The following is a 7,998-nucleotide window of genomic DNA, read 5'->3' on the forward strand; positions in this document are numbered from 1 at the left end:
CCATTTCTTCAAAGCTTGAGCAATAGGATAGAATTCTTATCATATGCTAGATATTTTCTCTTAGCATCATTCAATTTCTCACTAAGGAAAGATACATGTCTTCCTTCTTGACTCAAAATAGTTGCAATAGTACTTCCACTAGCATCACATTCAACTTAGCTCAAGTGTAATCCATGAACTATCTTCAACTAGTTTATCTTTCCACTAAACAAGGTATTTCATGCAGTCATTTCCTCTAGTGTTTTTACTTATTCTACTATTCAAAATCTTTTCTATGCCATCAGTCTTCTTCTTAGGATAATCCAAGTTATTTTTTAACTCATCCTCTGATTCAAAATACTCAAAGATATTTGCAATCTTGAATATAGAAAAACCATCCATGTCTTCTAGCAATGAAACTTCAAATTTATTTCCACTCTCAAACTTTCTTTAAATCTCACAAGGACCAAATTTCTTTATTTTTAACTTACTATAGTTACAACCTAGAAATCTATTCTTGTTCAAATGATTCATAACCTCATCACCAACTTCAAAATTCTATGTCTCTTCCTCTCATCAGTTGTCTTTTGTATCCTTGATTGCTATCCTCCAAGTTCATCTTTACTTCCTCATGCAAAGTATTCATGAAATCTACAAATTCTTTAGATTCAACACTTCTCTTTGTCACAAGGTTCATATCTCTCAAATTTAGTAGTTCCCTTAAGATTCATTTAATTAACAATATTTAAAGGCATATTCTTAGTGCTCCTATTCACAAAATTATTATATGAGAACTCTGGTTGGGCCAAATTCAAATCACTATTAGTACACTTATCTCCAACTAAACATCTCAAAACCTTACCCAATCTTCTATTCACAACTTCATCATTAGTGTTGATGTATAGCATTATTAAAAGTAATGATCAATTGTAAAGTCTTATGTGAATCATATTCTTCAAATGTATAGATATACATATACATTTACATATACATATACATATACATATATATATACATATACATGCATATATACATACATATATATATATATATATATATATATATATATATATATATATATATATATATATATATATATATATATATATATATATATATATATATATACATATATATATGTATGTATGTATACATATATATATATATACATGTATACATATATATATATACATATATATATATATATATATATATGTATATATATACATATGTATATATATATATATATATATATGTATATATATATATAGACACACACACACACACACACACACATTTGGATTATTCTCATAAAAATCTATATAGTTATTGGCTGATATTGTGAAAGATATTATTATTATCGGGGGGGCCTTATGGTCTGGCCCTACTTACATAAAGGTTGTCGAATATATAAAGTTTTTTATGTAAACTAACTAATGGTCAGTTATGCACCCATAGAGGCATAACCCTACATGGCCAAAGGCCACATAGAGTCATGAATCTATGAAGGCATGAATCTTCACAAATATATATATATATGTTCAATGCAAATCATTGGAGAAAAATATCAATACATGGAAATACAAGTCCCATTGATCTGCCTATTTCCCTCTGTAGGTTAATTCACAATGATCTGCATATTTTCTCAAGATAATTCTTAGTGATCTACATTGAATTTGTATACTAAAGATAAAGACTCATTGATTATCATTCAAAGAACAAATTTTGCATCTCTATTTTAAAGATAAATTGATATTCATTATTGTTCATATTTGTTTTAATAGTTTTGTCTATTAGAGATCACTAAAACTAACATGGTATTAGAGCCATTCTGATAAGAAACTCTATTATTTAGAATTAAATCTAAAGTCTCAAATTTATAAAATTTAAATTATATCCTTAAATCAAAATTGTGAATCATGTAAGGCTAGAGGATAGACTTGAGGGAGCATCAAATTTTTCATCATGGAAATTTTGATTCATGATAATATTAAGAAAAATGGAATTAGAGGTGTACATAGAAACAAAAAAATCCATGTCTAAAAATGATCCAAATAAAATGACATGGAAAAGACACAATAACAAGGCAATGAAAATTATAATAGAATCTTTAAAAGATCATATTCTTCCATCCATATCTAGTCTCAAGACTGCATTTGAGATGTTCTCTACTATCAGAGACACATTTGAAATCAACAATACTAGTAGATTGTTAACCCTAAAACAAGATCTATTATACATAAAGATGAAAAATGGAGAATCTATTACATCCTATTTTCTAAGGATTTCTAAATTAAAAGATCAACTTGCAACAATAGAAAATCAAGTTGATGACAAAGAACTTAGCATGATAGCATTAAGAGGACTTCCTCTATCTTGGAAAACATTTATACAAAGTCTAAGCTCCCAACTTGAGCTTCCTAAAATTTAATTACTAAAAAATGAATGCACATAAGAAGAATCAATATTAGTCTTAAGAGGACTAAGTATAAATCAAGAGGGAGACATTCAATCTCTTCATGAAAATTCAAACAAGAAAAGAAAATTCAAATATAATAGAAGGGAAATTGAAAAATCATATAAGAAATATGATTGGTCCAAAGTTAGGTGTTTCAAATGTGATAAAATTGTTCACTCTCATAACTTATGCCCTAAATGGAAGAGAATTCAAGAAGCCCTAACAGAAATCAAAGGAGAGGAAGTAGAGGAAGAAGAAAAAGTAAACTATGCATTTTATTTAGCTCTTTCAAGTGAATTAAACTCAAACAAAAACAATTGAATTATAGACAGTGGAGATTCTCAGCACAACCATTTTTAGAGACAAATTTGAAAACTTCTCTGAACACTCCTCAAAAGAAGTCACCTTTGGAGATAACTCCACTCATCCTATCAAAGGTATTGGCTCCTGCTCAATTTACCTAAATTCAGGAATTACTCTCCATCTCAAAAATATGTTATATGTACCTAGAATAGAAATAAATTTGGTCTTTATTTCTAGTCTTCCTAATCAAGGATTCAAAATCACTTTTCAAGAGGACAAACTTCCATCTTGGCCAAAGAACTATATGTTGGATACAATTATCTAATTGTGTGTTGTCTTTGATGTTACACAAATCTCATATCAATTTTTAGTCAGTGCTTACTGAGCTCACTTGGTTAGCAAGATAATTTTCCTTATCTATCAAGCATTCTTGAAGATTACTCTGCGAAGACAGTGTCTACCGAGCTCACTCAGGTGTCGAAAGAATTCTAGCAAGAAATAGTGTTAACCAAGTTCTCATGATTAGCAAAGGAAAGTTGGATAGAGTTAGTATTCACTGAGTTCACTCAGTTGCCAAAGGATTTTGCAAGTTCATAGTGTTAACCAAGATTTTGTTGGTTAACATAGGAGATCGTCTTAGAACCAATGTTTACCAAGTAGGGTTGGCCAATAAAGGATTTTTTTGTTTTGGCATAAGAAGCCTAATTATTTTAAGTATTAATTGTAGCTGACTATGGTGATAATTATTGGTCATTTTAATTTTTAATTGAGCCAACTTGATAATCTAGATGGTATAAATGAAAGGTCAAGTTGAGATTTTAGAGTGTGTGTGCAAGTATGCGAATTAAATTAAGAAAGTGAAGAGAGAGCGAATTTGAAAGATAAGGAAGTATCCTTTTGGAGTAGAAAATCTTTTATTCGATCAAGAAGGATCAAGTATGAAGCAAAATAGAGATCTATAATTAGCAATTTAGTTGCATCACAATCAAGTCATTAATTGTTACTTTCTTACCATTGTAGCAGTGATCCAAAATTTCTTAATAGAGTTGGTTTAACAGCCAATTGTAAATCCTCTAACAAGGTGATAGTTCCATTGAATTATTTTAAAGACCTCTTCCAAGGCCACTCCTTATAGGGTGATTAAATCCTCTAACAAGGTCACACCTAACAGTGTGTTTTGTAACCTTTAACTGAGTTGGCTCCTAACAAGGCTCACTTCAGAAGAGTGAAAACAATAACTAGTTACGTTGGTGGTTTTTCTCATATTGGGTTTCCATGTTAAATTCTAGTCTCTCATGTGTTCATGTTATTTCTCTTATGTTTGAAAATTAATCACTGTTAATATTTTGAGATCAGTTAAAAGTAAATCACACTCTGCATTTATCAAGTTACACCATTTTTTGTGTGTTTACCAAATATTAGCAGCAATCAAATTTATTGTTGACATCTAAGGGTGCTGGAATTTACTTTAGTAGTAACTTATTCACCCACCCCCCCCCCCCCCCCTCCCCTCCCCTCTTAGTTACTCCTATATTTCCAAATTTTGGTATCAGAGCTTTTGGTGCTTGCAGAAAAGGTTTCAAGGACCTAAGCTAAAGATCAGGATGTCTTACAAGAGAGAGAGATTCCAAAGTTTAACAGAGACAACTTTTCAGCATGGCAGGGACTTATGAGACTTCATCTAGCTTCCATTAGTGATTTAGGCTTGAAATACCTTGATGAAGAATACACAACTCCTACTAGTGCATTATATGTTGGAGATATTGCTGAGAAAAAGAACCATAACACCATGATGATTGATATTGCATCTACTCTTAGCTATGACGAATTTGATGAGATCAAGGATTGTAAAATTGCTTTTGATATGTGGAATAAGCTAAAGGACATCTATGGTGGTGATGAAAATGTGAGGAGAGCCACAAAAGAAAGCCTTAGAGGACAGTTTGATCATATGAGAACGAAAGAAGATGAAAATGTTGTCAAGTATGTTGAAAGAATCAAAGAAAGTGTTAGTGCAATCAAATTTTCTAGAGGAAAAATCAAGGAAGAAATTGTTGTAAGTAAAGTTCTTAGAACATTACTTCCTATCTATGCAATTAGAGTATCTGCTATTCAAGAAAAGAAATGTGAGCCAAATCACAAGATAACTTTGGATACATTAGTAGGAAGATTGACAGCTTTTGAACTAGACAACTATGACAATTATGTTCCAGCTTCCAAGAATATTGAATTTGCATTTGAGGCCAAACTTTCACTTAAGGAGAAAGGAAAGAAAATAAAGGAGATTCAGTTAGAAAGGGAAGAAGATTTAGAAGAAAGTTCTGATAGTGATCTTGAAGTTGTTGAAGCTTTACTTGCAAGTAAATATTCTAGAGGCAGAGGAAAATACAAAGATAAAGTTCCCCTAATCTATTTTTCATGTGAAGAAATTGGTCATATTGTTGCCAGGTGCCCAAACAAAGAAAGCGAGGATGAGAAGAAAAGAAAGCAAGGAAGAGAAGAAAAGTCACAAGTGCAATGGCAAGAAGGATTTAAAAAGTCACAAATCACTCAAGGACAAAGGTAAGAAGACTTATTTTATGGATAAAGATTCTGATAACAGTGAAGATGAAATAGTATATATTGTTGTGAAAGATGAATCTGATGAAGAAGAAGATAAGATGGCACTTATCTCTCATGTCAGTAAGAATGACACATGGATCATGGATAGTGGATGTTCACATCATATGACTAGAGACAAAAAAAAGTTTGAACACTTTGAAGACTATGATGGTGGTAGTGTAAGGTTTGAAAATAATGAACCTTGTTGTATAAAAGGGAAAGGCCAAATCTCATTAACCAAACAACTTGTATGTGACAATGCCTATTGGGTTGAAGGACTAAAACATAATTTTTTGAGTGTGGCATAGCTATCAACATTGGATTCAAGGTGAAACTTATGCATGACAAGGAAAAATTGCAAGATGACAAAGGCAATCTGATTAGGTCAGGAAAACAAACAAGAGGTAACCTATTTTTATCTAGATCTTGGTGATTATTCATGTTTTATTGCTCAAATGGAAGAAAGTTGGTTAAAACATGCTCAAATGGAAGAAAGTTGGTTATGGCACAAGAGATTATGTCATGTAAATTTTGATAATATGGTCAAGACAAGAAAATTCAAAAAAGTAAGAGGTATTCCTAGTTTGAAGAAGCAAGATGTTGGTTTATGCAAAAATTGTCAGATTGGCAAAATGAGAAAGACTAGTTTTAAAACAAAAAACTATCAGTCTAAGGATGTCTTGGAAATTGTGCATACTAACCTATGTGGACCCATTGGAATAGAAAGCTATAGTGGAGAAAAATTCTTTATTCTTTTTGTTGATGACTATTCAAGAATGATGACTATTATTTATCTTAGAGAAAAGTCAGAAGCATTTGAGAAATTCAAATGGTATCTAGCAAGAATAGAGAAGGAAACAAAGAAAAGATTGAAATGCTTAAGATTAGACAAAGGTGGTGAATTCATCTCTAATGAATTCAATAAATTTTGCATTGAAAGAGGAATTAAAAGATAGGTATTAGCCCCTAGTACTCCTAAACAGAATGGAATAGCTGAAAGAAGAAACAAATTTATCATGGATTATGCAAGGACTCTAATGATTGAAAAGAACATTGCTATCAAATACTAGAAGAAAGCCATTAGCACTGTAGTTCATACCTTAAACCGAGTACAGTTGAAAAAGGACTCATATAAAACTCCCTATGAATTATGGTATGGCTATAAACCCAATGTAAGCTACTTGAAAGTATTTGGAAGTAAATGTTATATCTTGAAAGAACCTAGAAAAGGCAAGTTTGATGTAAAAGATGATGAAGGTATATTCTTAAGATATTCTTGCAAAAGTAAGGCATATAGATGTTTAAATTTGTCTACTCATGAAATCACAGAAAGTGCACATGTGAGAATTGATGAGTTTGCAGAAAGGACTGAAGAAGAAAGCAAAAAGGAACCAAAAGATTGCAGGAGATCTTTTTACATCGAACCTGATACATTGCCAGATGCATTTGTCAATAAGGAGACTTCTACTCCCGAGTCTTCCTTAGTCACCGAGTTGCAAGAAGTTCAACCGAGTCATAAGGACCTAAGTCACATTCTAAAGCTATCGAGCCTATTCCTATCAAGTTTGAGCAACCAAAGCCAAAAGTTGAAATTCAAAATGAAGACAGTGAAATTCATTCAAAAGGCAAAGAACCTATATTGGCAAAGTATGTTAGAAGGCATCATGCACCTGATCAGATTATTGGAGATAAATTAGAAGGTATTATGACAAGAAGTAAGCTAAAAGCTACATGTTTACTTACTAATTTTGAAGCTAGAAATGTTAAAGATGCATTAGAAAATGTAGTGCCTACCCTCGTCCACATCTTTTCTTGACATTGTTATTATTATCAGACTATGATAGACTAGTCTTATGTTGGTGGATTAGTGGTATTGTTTTGACACTATCAGACATTATGTTATGGATTTAGTGGTTATATGATGAGGTCATTTAGATTTTACATTTCATGCATAAATGATGATCATTATACTATTTTCAGTTATTATTGATGATTAGATGGATGGTTTATTATCTTATGTGTTTTATTATGGATACTTACCCCATACTTGCATGTGTATGGTGTGCGTGTTTTCTTATTGTATGGCATTTCTGATGTGGTTAAGGAAGGGAGTCATAGTCACCTGCTTAGTCGGGGATCTACACGATGCACCACTTCTTGCCATTGTCTGTTTAGCTTAGCATTATATATATTGTATGTACATGCATGGCTTTTCTGTAGGTTGCAGGTACCGGGTATCGACTTCCCTGAATTGCCAGGATGAGTGTACCCTATTATACTATCTCAATGATAAGAGAAGGGAGATAAATTCTCAAGTCCAAATCCCAAACCTTTAAGCCAATTGTCCTAGTGAGGTAGGACAAGTATCTAGATATTTTACCCGTCGAATGTCTCGGATGATATAATTCATGATTTTTAACCATTTAAACTGATTTTGAGTTATTTTCTCTATGATGGGTTTTCATATTTTATCTTGGAAGTCTATGGTGAATTTTCTATTAATTAAGTCTTAATAAATAGATTTAATTAATAAATTAATTATTTGAGAAATTAATATAAAATAACATGTTATTTGATATTTTGATTGTAATTAATTAAATGTGAATTATTGAGGAAAATGAATTAAATAAAAGAAAATTAGAAATTAAAATTAATAA

The sequence above is a fragment of the Cupressus sempervirens genome, chromosome 3 (assembly GCF_028749045.1).
Source record: "Cupressus sempervirens isolate cs-2001-9-10 chromosome 3, ASM2874904v1, whole genome shotgun sequence".
NCBI classification, from domain to species: domain Eukaryota; kingdom Viridiplantae; phylum Streptophyta; class Pinopsida; order Cupressales; family Cupressaceae; genus Cupressus; species Cupressus sempervirens.